The sequence below is a fragment of the Apus apus genome, chromosome 5 (assembly GCF_020740795.1).
Source record: "Apus apus isolate bApuApu2 chromosome 5, bApuApu2.pri.cur, whole genome shotgun sequence".
In the NCBI taxonomy this organism is placed as follows: domain Eukaryota; kingdom Metazoa; phylum Chordata; class Aves; order Apodiformes; family Apodidae; genus Apus; species Apus apus.
In genome coordinates, this window is record NC_067286.1 from 4,465,886 (window position 1) to 4,481,005 (window position 15,120).

At 40.3% G+C, this 15,120-nt stretch overlaps 1 protein-coding gene across 4 annotated transcripts in view; it reads left to right on the forward strand.

The window, feature by feature from the left end:
* The window catches only part of NELL1 (neural EGFL like 1), a 287,360-nt gene that overhangs the window by 252,021 nt on the left and 20,219 nt on the right, over positions 1-15,120 (forward strand). The gene's annotated exons all lie outside the window — the stretch shown is intronic.

The window sequence follows — 15,120 nt, forward strand, 5'->3', positions numbered from 1 at the left end:
GCTGAGCACATGGTGTCTCAAGAGGGCACATCTTGCCGGGAGCCCAGTGTCCACAGAGCAAAAAGCAGAGGGAAGGCTGAAAGAGGTATGAAACAGGCCTTTAAAATACCTGCAGTGGCCAAGGAGGAGACAGCTGCCTGGAGCAAATCAGTCACAGGGAGACAGCCTGATCCCTGGGCAGCCATATCAGACGCAAAAGGAGGGATTTCTCAGGCTGGGCCTGTATTAACAGGAACAGAGCCAAGGGATGGAGGGCAGCAATTATCTCCCTTTACTCATGACTCGTGAGGCTTCATCTGGATTATTGTGTCCTGTTTTTCCCACCCCCAAGGCAAGAAAAACCATCAATAACCTGCAGTTTGAACAGCACAAAACCATCGGGGTGTTCAGTGGTGGAATACTTGCCCTGTGCAGGGAGGCTGAAGAACAGGGCTTGCTCAGCCTGGAGAAGAGACAACTTCAGCAGCTCCCCAGCACCTACAGAAATGTTAGGAAGAAGAGGGAGCTGGACTTCTTACAGGGATGCAGGGAGGGGAGATGGAAGACAACAGACAGATTGAAACATGAGAGGTTTTAACCTTTTTCCTGTGGGGAAAAAGGCCAGGGAGGCTGTGCAGCCTCCGACCCTGGAAGTTTTCACGACCTGCCTGGATGCAGCTCTGAGTAGACTGGTTTGCCTTCATGGTGGGCCCTTCTGGGTGCAGCAGCTTGGAACAGACATGACCTGACACTCCAGCCAGTCTGAATTAGTCTGAGATTCTGATGCATCACTTAGATTTACAAACCCCTTCAATGCAGTAGTCACTGATTCCTTTACGTGTAGATGCGTACATTGCCAAATGAAATAGAATTTGTCTCTCCCTGTTTTACTGGGAGAGATTATTGCTGTCTGCCTCTGAGGTACTCAGCTATATTTCCTGGCATAGTCAGTGGAGAGAAACAGGTATTCCTATTGCAGGATGCATCTTCTCCTGAGGAGGCATCTCAAGTAGGTCTTCAATGAATTGTAGACTGAAAGCACCCGGCTCTCTATTGATGATAAATAGAGACCAGATAATTGTCTGTAATACACATACATCTAGACATTTCAGACATCTAAAGCTCAGGGAGATGTCTCACTCTCTAATATTTTTGCTTGAAGGGGTTTCAATGTCTTTTGTGGGAATAAAGATTTTTGTGGGAATATGGGGTACAAGTACTTCAATTGTACAGGATGAGCAGCTGGCAATTGTCACCTGTTGGAAACTCAGAGCTTTAGAAATTATTTCAAAAATCAGGAACAGAGTTTCTTCTGCTGTAAAGAGAGGACAGCAGGATAATGCTATTTTTGGTTTTGTTTTTCCTAAAGGCAAAAAGGGCTGTGCATGCCATTGGTGTCTGACTGCTAGCCAATCGCACTGTAATAAAATAGCAAGCTCTTAGTTTAGTGTTCACCTTTCCATAGGAAGGAAATGTCAGTAAAAGGTTGGTGGCAGTGGACTATGTATGCAAGTGCTTCATTGTAAGGTCAAAATCCAAAGAACTGAAGAAGAGGAAGAAAGAATGGTGAATTTATTTAATCAGGCTCCTGTGAGCTCCTTCTGAAGTACTTGTGAAACACAGCAAGGACAGCAGTGGCACTCAGATATTAGTGTGATCCTGCCCTTTGGTGGGATACGTCCCCCACAGGCACTGTCACCCTCACCCAATGGTTGCTCTGCCCTACAGACACTTTAAAATTGGCACAGGTAAGGCTGCCAGGATTTGTGAACCAGCAGCTGGTGACTCAACCCTTTGATTTCTAATTCTGTAGGATAAAAGCTGAGATACACTCATGAAATGCACACATTCTGAAGTAAAGAATTTCCTAGAAATACACTTAAACATGTTTGCTCAGTAATGCTGGTTCTTTCCTAGCTACACTTTAGAGAGGCAGAGCTGGCTCAAGTGGAAGTGGACTGTAAATATCCTCTCATTATTCCGGTATCTTCTTGTCTGATAGTAGCTTCCCCCTTTCTCCTTTCTTGGTACCCTATATTTGTCAATCCAGCAGGATGATTCTGCAAGAGCTTCTTGTTAAAATACAGGTGTATGTTTCTGGTTTAAACCAAATGAAGACATCTTAATGGCAGTAAGTTTTTATCAGCAGTAAATTACCAATTTGATCAGATTATGATGTAGATGTATGTTTTGGTGCCTTTCTGAACAGCTGTATGCAGGCTGTGTTGTGGTTTGAACTGAAATTATTTTGGTGACTGAAAATCTGTGAGGTTAGAGACCGAGTTTTCACTTACTGAAAAATGAGATAGTTTTACCAAGAAAATGTCCCTAGGAGCATAATAAAGAACAAAATAGAATTTTTGGGGTGGTATAGTGTGTAACCAAGGGATAAGTAACAAAGGCATATTTTAAAGTGTATGTAATAAATTAGAAAATAGTCTGTAGGGTTTCTAAGTTGGCATAAGTTAAAAACCTAATTAAATACACATCTTGCAATTAGCCTGTTCTCTGCTGTATTCCACAAACAGTGTATCTGTGAAAAGCGTGTTTTGGAAAGCCAAGTATTTCACATTCTGTTTTGGTGGTCCCAAGTTCCCTGACAATGACATGCCACATGCTTTACTCAGTGTTCATCTGTTTTAGGGCAACCATTGGCCTAAGTAACTGTTGCATAGTAAGCATTTTTTTTTACTGACACTCAAGTAATTTATATCTTACAGACTGACAGGTATTAGGTAGCTTCCACGGCTGGTTACGATTTGTTGACTTCTGTCATATTTCCTACTTAGGAGAAGCTTTCCCTACAGCCCTTTTCTTGCTCATATCCTCTGGTGTTCATGGCTACACCACCACTGCTGTTGTTCTTGCTCATGACATGAGTCATGCTTGTTGTACTGTCCTATGAGCAGCTTGCCTCACCCAGTCTTTGGTCTGGATCTCGTGTGCATGATGGAGGCCATGTTCTTTGTAGAAAGATTGTGGTCCTTGTGTGAGAAGGAGCATATCCAGTACAATTGGGGAAAACATTCTAAAGGGACAGTGGAAGTGCTCTGTTTTCAGGGATTTCTTTTTGTTTCTCAAAAGTAGTCTTCCTTCCAAATGCATAAATACACATAGGACAGCTTTATTTTTTATTATTTTTTTTTCCCCCAGAGATGCTCACTTTGCATTCTTGATGTTCTGGTATCCTGTGTGCCATAGATCAAATTCACTTCACTGATAATGAAGCTCTGAAACATAGACTCTGCATACACATATATGCATATATAAAAACTCTTTGTAAAATGACAGCATTCTGTATGTTCATTCATTAATCTACATACTATCTAAAGCGTACATGGAAGAGCTACTAGAGGTATCTAGTATCAAAACCTTTTGCTTACAAATAAACAGAAATGCAGAAATATTTTTCAAGATGGAACACAGGAGCAGCAGTAGCACCAGTGTTAAAACTCAGGTAGCTCTAGGTTCTAATCCACAATTTATTAATCTAGCTAGATTCACCAAGTCTTTGGAACTGCTCCAAACCCCAGCACTAATATTTACATCACGTAGCTGTTTGAGGTTCCTCAAAGTTCAAAATGATCCTTCCAGTGCAATAAAATCTACTTTTATAAGCCAGCTTTTGCAGATAAGGTTTTGCAGAACAGTTGTATAGGTTACTGCATTTTAAAAGAGTAAATTATGTTGTTGTGTTTAAATAATAAAATCAACTATTATGAGAAACTCCTTAACTTTGAGAATGCTGCTGAAGAGCAATTACCTTTAAATTATGCATAATAAGACATAGTTAATTTGATGAAATGGGGGGCACCAAACTAGCTTGAATGTGGGTTTTTTATTGAGTTGGAGGACTTATTCATACCATAAATGCTGGTAACTGTATCTTCATCCTGAATAATCAAACCCCTTTAAGATAATCAAATAAAGTTTTGTTATATTTTTGCTTTTTTACAAAGTATCGTAAAATTACATAATGTTTTGAGATCACAGGATGAAAGATGGTATAGAAGTGCAGTGTATTTATTAGTATTATTATTATTTGATGAGTCCCCTGGCTTTTCTTTCAGGATTTTCTGCTTCTTTCAGTTGCACATTTTTAATTGCTTAGTGAAATGATGTAGTCATATCTCAGAGCTGGTTTAATTGGAATTATTGATGTCTGAAGCAGCACCCAGGCTGGGAAAACTGGGGTCTGATCAAAGTCTGCAACTAATGGTTTAGTGAAGTTAAAAAATCAGTCTGTAATTAAAAAATGAAAGAGAGAGAGTGTGTTTTCAGAGTGCACATTTTATGCTGCAGAAACAGTAACTTCTTACTTATTTGGAAATACTCATTGCAGTATTTAAAAGGAAGGGTAATAGTTACAACTGAAGTTTTTAATCCTGGGTATTTGCTGAGTTTTTTACCTGGAAGAGTTTACTGGTTGCAGCACTGTGCAGTCATACCTGCTGGAAGAGTTTATTCTCTTTACTTATATTGTGACAGAACTCAGAGGGTTGTGATCAATGGAGCAGGGCCAAGTTGGAGGCCTGTAACCAGTGGTGTCCCCCAGGGGTCAATACTCGGTCTGGTCTTGTTCAACATACTCATCAGTGACCTGGATGAGGGGACAGAGTGTATCCTCAGGTAGTTAGTTGATGATACCAAACTGAGAGGAGTGGCTGATGCTCCAGAAGCCTGTGCTGCCATCCAGCATGACCTGGACAGGCTGGAGACCTGGGCAGAGAAGAACCTAATGAAGTTCAACAAGGGCAAGTGTAGGGTCCTGCACCTGGGGAGGAAGAACCCCATGCACCAGTATAGGTTAGGGGTGGACCTGCTGTAAAGTAGTTCCAAGGAGAAGGATCTGGAAGTCCTGGCAGATAGTAAATCATCCATGAGCCAGCAATGTGCTCTTGTTGCCAAGAAGGCCAGTGGAATCCTGGGTTGCATAAGGAAGAGTGTGGCCAGTAGGTTCAGAGAGGTCATTCTCCCCCTCTGCTCTGCCCTGGTGAGGCCACAGCTGGAATATTGTGTCTAGTTCTGGGCTCCCCAGTTCAAGAGAGGGAACTACTAGAGAGAGTCCAGGGGAGTACAACAAAGATGCCTGGGGAATTGGAGAATCTTCCTTGTGAGGAAAGGCTGAGAGAGCTAGGACTCTCTGGCCAGGAGGGAGAAGGCTGAGGGGAGACCTTTTTAAAGCCTACAAGTATCTCCAGGGTTGTTGCAGGGAGGATGGAGCCAGACTCTTTTCAGTAGTTCCCAGTGACAGCACAAGGGGCAATAGGCACAAGCTAGAACATGGGACGTTCCATTTAAATATGAGAAAAAAACTTCTTTACAGAGAGGGTGACAGAGCCCTGGAATAGACTGCCCAGGGGAGGCTGTGGAGTCCCCTTCTCTGCTGATATTCAAGACCCCCCTGGATGCAGACCTATGTGGTGTGATCTGGGTGATCCTGCTTTAGTGGGGCAGTTGGACTAGATGATCTCTGCAGGTCCCTTCCAACTCTGACAATTCCATGATTCTGTGATATTTAGACCTGCACAGGAAGCTCATTTAAAATGTGCTTCAAGGTTGGTTTGTTTGTTTGTTTGTTTTTGTGATTTTGTTGGGGTTTTTTAGTTTGAATGCAAGTGCATACGTTTACCATTTTTAAGTGGGTTATAACATATAGAACAAATAAGTTTAACTTTAAAACAAGTTCTGATTCAAGTCAATGAAAAACCAGATGATATTAAACAGTCAGCACTGCCTGTTGAAAGTCCGTATCTCAGCTGATGGAGGATGCACTGGACAGCTGTTGAACATCTCTAGTCAGGTGGGATGAATCCTGGCCTTCGTTCTGGACGTGTCAGTGGGGCACTGTTGATTTTGTTTAGCCAATTTTACTAGATTGTTTTCAACATTTTGCCTCTTATTATTTAGCGCAGTGAAGTACGGTGCTGTTGAAGTCAACTGGAGAAACGCAGAAAATTTGGGTTTCTCAGGCTTACTGGATTGTGCAGGGAAATCGCAATAGCAACTGCATGAATGTGCACATGGTGTGATTGAATTTGGAACCTGGGTATATTTGACTGCACTGGTGAGAAGGACAGATGGAATGTGGTGGGACTGGAAAAAGTTCAAGCAGACCAAAACAGTGAAGGATTTTTACTTGCATTAGGAAAAAAAAAAAAAGATACAGACTGGGTGATGCAAGAATCTAGATTTTTGTTCTTAAATAACCCTTCCACTCTTTTGTTACATAGTATCTTTTGTGTAGTGTCTTTTTTGTGTGCCTTTATTGTCAGAAATAAATACATATATTTCAGGATGGACAGGGATCTTCCATTGAAGGAGAACAGCTGCAATCTAGTGCACTGTGAGGAAAACCCACCACTAATTTCATCCATTTTATGAAACTGTGTTCATACATTCTCCAAAAGGATGCATTTTTATCATTTGCACTGTATTGATCAGCACTTCCTGAACCATTTTCTTCCCTAATTAAGGATGCAGAGAGCTTTACATTATTCTGCTTACAATCTCAAGAGCTCTGTTCACACTGCTTGCTTGGGGATTTGCTTCCTTGGGGAAGTTTATTACTGTATGAACGAAAATGCTTTTCTGAAGCTGTTAATCATTTTGAGATTTAAAAAAACCAAACACCTAATTGAGAATATTTCCCATTATTATTAAACTCTCAGGGGTGCTATAGGGCGTGCATACTATTATAATCTAAACCTGCAATTTGGCTTTGATTCGTGTGCCCTTTAGCACAGTGGTATACACAGGAATTTCAAGGAGGACGCCTGACATTCCACCACCCCTGCAAGAGTGAAGAAAATGTGCTTTTTATCATTTTCTCATCAGCTACTGCTTCCTGTCAGTAGTGAAATTGTTTTGACAAGCATTATTTTGTCTGAACCATATTCAATTATGGAAGGGCTCAAACTAATCAAAAGAACTTCCTGGTGGTGTGGACTGTTGGGGTTCAATATAGTCTTCCCAGTGAAGTGGGGGAGGGCTCCTTGTGTGTGTAATTTTAAAACTGGTTGAGGAAAATCACCAAAGGACGTAAGGTAGGCAGCATTTATTCCCTGCCACAGGATGTGGTAGGTAAAATAATGGGCTATTTCTGGAACTTCTTGATGTTGAACTTAGCCCTTCAAGTGCAAGGCAGAGTGATCTATTGGTTATGCATAGTACCTAAAGACTGTGTGTGAAGCAGTCTGCGAGCATTGGGGAGTAATGCTAAAGCTCATCAGCAAAGCCTTTATACATTGAGCCAGTGCTGTTTGAGTGATTTGCTCTGTGCAATGCACTGGATTGCAGACAGCTGGCACAGTGGGTAGAGAATGCTGTTTGTCAGTGTCCTGCTTTGTGAGGGGCTGCATTCATCTTTTGTAGCTCTGATGACAGCCTGCATCCAGTTTACTTCAGCAGTTTTCTTTGGAGTGAGCATTCTTTTTGAGACAGAATCACAGAATGGTTGAGCTTGGAAGGGCCTTCAGAACATCATCTTGTCCAACCCCACTGCTCAGGCAGGGCCACCCAGAGCCAGTTGCACAGGACCATGTCCAGACAGCTTTTAAATATCTCCAAGGATGGAGACTCTAGAACTTCTCCGGGCAACCTGTACCAGTGCTCAGTCACCCTCTTTCCTGATGTTCAGAGGGAACCTTCTGTGTTTCAGTTTATGCCCATTGCCTCTGGTCCTGTCACTGGGCACCACTGAAAAGAGCCCAGCTCCATCCTCTTTGTGCCTTCCCTTTGGGTATTTATATGCATCAGTAAGATCCTTCCTCAGCCTTCTCTGGGCTGAACAGTCCCAGCTCTCTCAGCCTTTCCTCACACGTGACATGCTCCAGACCCTTAATCATCCCTGTGATCCTTCATTGAACTCTCCTCCATATGACCATGTCTCTCTGGTACTGAGGATCCCAGAACTGGACCCAGCACTCCAGGTGTGGTCTCACCAGCTCTGAGCAGAGGGGAAGGATCACCTTCCTTGACCTGCTGGCAATACTTTGCCTAATGCAGCCCAAGTTACCATTTCCCTTCTTTGCAGCAGGATCACCTTGCTGGTTTTTGTTCAACCTTGTGTCCACCAGGACCCCCAGCTCCTTTTCTGCCAAGCTGCTTTCCAGCTGGTTGGCCCCATCAACTATTTTGTTTTAACATATTATTAGGTAATATATTAAGTATACATTAGGTAATAGATTAGGTATTTCTTCTTAAATGTTGTAATCTTGGCAAAGAATGTGCAAGTCATTAATTGCAGCATGCAAAAATCAATTGTCAAAAATATTTTTTATTCTCATTGACTTATTCATCTTTTTATCAGATATTTCATGTATTTTACCACACAGCTTTTCCAAAACATAGTTCTGCAATCTGTAATATGTTTTTAATATGGTCTTACCAGTCACTGTAAATGAAATGAGTCTGATTTTACAGCAGTTATTCTTTGAACTGGCTTAAAGCAGCTTTGTGCATAAAAACACTGTGCTGTTAGGGATGGATTTGAACTCTTTTTTTTTTTTTTAAATCTACATAATCCTAGCTGTGTAGATGTGTACCTCTGTGTGCTGAGGGCTTCATTGATTACAATCTATTGACACGACAGACCTCTCTTGTTGATCTTGTACTCTCATTTATTCTAGTACTTGCATCTAATATTCTGAATAGCTGCTCATGTGTAATATATGCAGATACAACTCCAGTATCACAGTTTAATTGGGTTAGTAATCAGAGATGAAAATACTGAGCATTTTTAAAAAATAAAGCCTGTGTTCCTGAGTCATGAGAGGAGTGAAGGTTGGTCTTGCCTCTACCTGGTTATATGAGAACACCTTTATAAGGAATAGAGAAATGGTGACCTAAATGACAGGACAGTGGACTGGAATTACAAAATGAGAGAGCTTTTCACTATGTGATTCTATGACTCTTGCACATTGGCTTTGGGCAACTTTGAGCAATTCACTGTATCTCTCTGCCTTAGTTATCTCACCTCTAAATTGCACCTGGTATCTCTCTATTCTAATGCAGAAAATGTTGTAAACAAATTAAATACCACTCTACTAGTGATCTGCAGTTGAGTTTCTGTACAGAAATGTCACCTGATTGAGTTACAAGGAGATCACACACTATTTCTACTGAAGTAAAATTATTTCTACCCAAGTAGGTGGAAATAGAATAAATTCTGTCAAAGTGCTCTGGTATGTTTAGGGAGAGCATGATATCATGAGAGTATGAGAAGAGAAATGTGGGATGTTGCTAGTGCTACAAGGTGCCAGTAGGCAATGAGCTCAACTTTTGTCCTGAAGTGGTGAGGCATCAGTCCAGCAATGGTTGGAGATGGCAAACAGGCCCTTTTGAACGACAAGGTCCCTTCACCTCCTTCCAAGCCAGCTATATCAAGCATGGTGGCAGATAATTTTCAGGATGATGGATTTTGAAAGGTGTTTTGACCATAGGCCTGAAATTTGACAGAAAGTCTCTGTCTCAGTTTGAAACTTAACCTACTAATTGTGAAGTCAGTCTGCTTCTGGCTTGTAGAGAGATAATTAAAATTCTGTTTGCAATAGAAACTCAAATGAGATACTAAATACCAAATAATTCTTCAGCCTGCCATGCTTTCCACTGAGCAGTCTGGCTGCAACTCTTATTTTCTACGTTACCCAGAATCTTTAAAATGAGAATAAAACCCTGTTGTTTCAGCTCCGGTGTTGTGAAGTGGCATTTATTTGGACCATCCAGGACCTTTAGGTTTCATACTCAAAGTGTGCTGCATATTTAGCATACAAATAGACGAATACGAGGGTGTGAGAGAGACATGCACTGAACTGATAAAGACATTATCTTGCAGTGTGTATTAAAAATGAATTTCAGTAAATTAGATGTTGTATATTAAAATAATTAATCTTAAAAATTGCAAGTACCACCAGTCTGTGTTATTATTCTGATACCGATTTAATTCCATATATTATTGTTAAACTCATCATTCTAAATTTGCACATGAGTTTCAGATGATTAAAAATCTTGATAACACCAATCCAGAATTACACCATAAAGCATATTACAGCTGTTCTTTAATTATAATGAGTGGTGGGCACACCTCTCATCCCTGAAAGCCATTTAATACCATAAAACTGTTGTGTGGGTTTGATTATTCATGAATTTGGGTTGTATTCATTATCTCAAGAAATTTAAAGTTTTGTGGTTTACTGCTGTGTCCTTAAAATAGAAAAATGGGACAAAGCCTGTACCATTTATTCAGGCAAAACTATTCCTGCCTGAGAAGGAACTGCAAAGAGCAATAGAAATATAGTGTGATTAAAATCAGTCTGTGGAAACAGCCAGGACTGGTGAGCAGAGAGGACTATGTTATTTGGTGGTACTTGTTGGCCCAAAATGCCCTAATGGGTTAAAATGAAAGTAATTAGAAAAGAGGCTAAAATCAAGGAAGAATTTCCTGAGGAGCTATTCCAAAGGTGTACTGACTTCAGTGAGAGAAAAGGGAAAACTCTATCACCTGAGACACTTAAAGCTATGAGACAAGGAACTGAGGATTAAAAATGTTGATAGGTAGGGCTCAGTAAGATGTCTTTCCTGTCCTTCCTGAGTTTTAGTATCTCTATAGTCTTAAGAATGAACTGAACCTATGAGGTTGAGCGACAGCCATGAGTCATTATTCAAATGTAAATAAATTTGTGTTCTTGTAATTTACCATTTATTTAACAGTTATATTTCTATACCATTGATATTCCAGGCACGCTGGGTCATAAACCTGTGACAAGGTTGGAAGATTGTGACCTCTTCTGCTTTGCACTGGGAAAGTCTAGCAGACTTTAAGGGTGGCTGTTGTCAATGTAATTCTGTTTAGTACTGCATATGGTTAAGAAGAACTCCAAGCCCTTCTTGATAGCTTTAGTGAACTGTCAGAGCTAAGGTTGTGATTTAATAGCATGACCAATGTAAGAGTTCATAGTAAAGGATAAAATCCAGCCTTTAGGTAAGTTTATCTAAACCAGTAGATTATTTGCTTACATCAACTGAATCTGGGAGATTTATTTTGAGAGAGAGAGAGAGAGAGAGAATTTTTCATTTCTGCTCATGCAAAGTGCTTGTTCTTGCTTCCAGGGTTTTTATGAAGTAGTCAAATGACTCGTTTGCAGTGGGGAAGCTGTTTGCAAAGTGCTGTCAGTGACATCCCCTTCTTGCTCTCTCTCTTGAGGAGTGAGGCTCCTGCTGAGAAGTGGCTGTATTTTACATAGAACTTAGGCCTCGGTTGGCTGGGTGAATTTTGCTGGTGTTTTTATGTAGAAGAAAAATACTCAAAGGTGGAAAACAAAGCTGTACTGCTCTGGAATTACCTGTCAGGGTACGGTTTTAATTCAGGAAGCTTGAGACCCATGTGGTTTTTGTGTTAGTGCATGCTTTTCTGTCTCCTGCTCAACGAAGAGCTAAAGATAAGGATCTTCTATTTTTTGCATGAAAAAGAACACGGTAAGAGTTTGATGAACAGACACGTTTATTATAAAACTCTTCTGTCTCATTGAAACGGTAGATTGCGAGCTATTACATGACACTGAATAGTTTTCCTTTCAATATTATCACACAGTGACTTAAATGTGATGAGGCATTAGAAAAGATTGAATTATTTTAATTTTACCTTTTCACTGGATTCCGAAGCTATTGTGTTTTATTTTGAGGTAAATTATCCTATTTATCTTGTCTGCATAAATACTTGTATGAATAATGCAAGAAGCTGGGATGGTAAAAGTAAAAATTACAGCCCTGTCCTTAAAGGACAGGATTAACATCCTGCAAGAGCTTATTCAAAACCAACTGGTGCCTTTATTCTATAATACAAAACTGTGCCATTTCTGAACTTCTGCAAAGCCATTATAATGGAGTGTTGCCAGATCCATTAACAATTCTGCACTAATGACAGTTAAATAACTGAGTGGAGTAGAAGCAGGCAGTGGAACAGTCTGTACAGGCTCTCCTCTTCCATGGACACTGGAAGAAGGCTAGAACGGAAAAACTGCAAAAATAATTCCATGGAGGTAAGAGCAGCAGTGAAATGCAGCTAGAAATGAAAATGAAAGGTGAAAATACACCTAATGTAAAGGTAGTATAGATATTTAGCCCAGGACTACGGAAGCAAATGAAGGCTATGAGAAGTTTTCAGTTCCCAAGGAAATGCCAAATTTGCTGTTTCTCACCAGCACGGTGGTTTAGGCCGTCTGGCTATTAACACAGACACACAGAAAGCCCAAACAAATTTTTCACTGCCTTTTGTGAGCATGGCTTAGCTGTGTGGAATGACCAGGTGAAGATGGCATTGTAAAGACTCAGGCTTCTCCATCCATGGTGGGATGCTGTGAGCAGGCAGAGCCTGGAGCCCTGAGAGCCTTGTGCTCACTGCTGCCAGGAGCACTGAGGGCAAGCAAGACCTAAAGCATGGGAACACAGCCAAAAAATATCCACACTTCCTTTCCTCTGGCTTATGTTGTTACAGATTTCTGAACAGGTTTTTCTGTGCTTCTTTGATAGAATTATTATAATTTTTGTTCTGTTTTCACTCTCAGATCAGAGGTATGCACTTCATTTCAGCTCAACATAATTGTATTGAGAAATTACATATGGCTTGTTTTGGTAAGCATCTGCACACAGAAAGCACACACACGTAAATAGTACATACAGAGCTCAAATTCTGTTTGAAAACTTGGACAGAAATATATGAATCCTGAGGCAAGGATGCAAGTATAGTGCTAGGATCTAAAGATGGAAAAGCAAAGATGAAGAAAGGTGAATTGATTCTAATTCCCTGAACTGGTCATTATGTAAAGCAACATCTTCCTATGCAGAAAATGTACTCAAAAAGTTGTTTTCAAAAGCCATGGTATGTCCAGGTGAAAATGATCTATTAGGTGAACTAAGTAATGTCACAGTATATGACACACCATTTTATAAAGCTACTATTTGCAGTTCTCTCTTGGTATTAAGAGCATCTTAAATAATTCAGAATTTCTCCAGCAAATCCATAATGTTTTCCTATACCTGCAGAGGTATGTTTATACATCTTCTAGAGATAATGCACAAGACCACAGGAGAAGCTTACAGACCTAATCATAATTTCTCCCCTTTGGCTTTTTATGTACATCATCTTAAGCATGGGAATAAGGAATGGCAATGTATTAGAGAAATGGAGAAGCCTCTAGTGGTTTTCCCTCTTCCTGCTGTTCTTTGTGCACCTTGTATTAGGTGGTATTGCTAAATGACATGTTGCCAAAGGAATAATAACTTGCTGCAGAAGCAGTGGAAGGGTGGCTTCAAGGTGGCTTCCCCGTTGCACTCCCTGCACCGTCTGCCCAGCCTGTCCCCAGCAAGCCCATACATGCAGAAGGCTGGGCTGAGGAGCAAGGAGGAAAGCTGAGTTTAACCCAAAGAGGAGCGAAGTAGGACACCTGCCATGAGTTGGAAATGGCTCTGGGAAAGGAGATGTAGAGGTAGGGAGCAGAGCTTGAGGGATATATATATTATTTATTTTTTTTACTAGTTGCTTCTGCATCAGTGGTGTCTTTTCTGGCAGATTTTCCCAAAGCAATCCTCTCAGCACCTTCCTTTCCTTTGTCCTCTCTGCCTGGCATGGGTAGGACACTGCTGGTGTTACTCCACTGGCTTAAGCAGATCAAGGAAGAACCTGTGCAACTGAAAGTACGTCCCGATTTCTTAGCTCTGCTGGTTTAGGAAATTGGATTGTGTCTTCCTAAACATCAGTGGACAAAAGCTATAGACAGGTGTGGTACTGCCACAATACAGTCAACTAGTCTTGAAATAGTCCTATGTATAATTTTACTTTTCTGACATAATCTAGAGGTACTTCTGCACTGGCACTCTTCTTCTTCCATTAAATAAACTGCTGCTTAGTTTTGGAATCCTGGCAGACAGGCTTTCTGAAAAGTAATCTACCAGTCGGTTAATGTCCTACACCATGAGCTTAAATCAAACACACTTTCAAAAGGGCTCAAGTTTAGAAATTAACTTTAGGAAAACTCTATTGATTTTGTAAATTAAAAATGTAAAATTGAATGGATAGAGGTCCAGCACAGGACTGACCTGAGGAAGCAATCTTTAAACAGGAACATTCTTTCATTCAACACTGGGAAAGAGAAGAAAGCAAGTAGAGGGATTCATTTGCAATTGACCTGTAATAGCAAAGTCATTCACTTTCCAAATGGGATTAAACTTGTTCCATCAGCCATGACATGTGAAAAGATCATGGTTATAAATTCCATTTGCTGTAATGAATTAGAAGTGTCTGAGTTTGCAAGCAGCACTCATCATTGATGGACAGCTAGATTTGTGCAGTGTTTTGACACTAAAATTAGCTTCTGCGAAATAAAAAGTACAGAAAAGGTGGCAGCAGTGACAGATTTTAAAACACAAAAAAAATTGACTTCATTGTTAGATGGAAGCTGAATAAAGCTAGAAATAAATAGTGGTCATAACCCTGTTATGTAGATAACTTGCTTCATTCTTGAGTGAGATTGAACACAAAACTGGGAAAAGGTACTTGTTTAGGTTTCTCAGACATATTTCAACAAGATTAAATATTGCTCCTGAAAAGAGGAGAAATCAAATCTTTCTATGGTATGGATTTTAAGATGTAAGAAAATGGACTTGTACTGAAGGATACTTCATTCAAATCCGTTTCATTGTCCATCAACATGACTCCATTGCAGTCCATGAAACCATGCTGGTGTATGTACTTTGTAAATTGAGATGAAAGCTACACTCTGTGGTTACTTAATAACCTTAGCTCAATCTTGTGTGAGTATCATGAGGAGTTTGTACTTTGATGCTTGCAGAACTAAATGCAGTTTCAGAACCTATTTTCCCCAAATTGTGTGTTTGGTGGAGACGATGTTATGCATATTTTAAATGCACCAATTGCCATGAAAAAGATCTCAATGGGTGAAAATGGCTAATATTTGGGAATAGTTAGAGATTCCTTTTCATTGATAAGGTGCCCAGCGGAAAAGCGTCCAAGATTAAAAAAACAACCAACAAAACAGCTTGAGCTACAAGGAGGAATGAAACTATAATAGCTTCTTAAATTGCTGCAAGGTTAACATATAATTAATTTACTAATTTTAATTACAA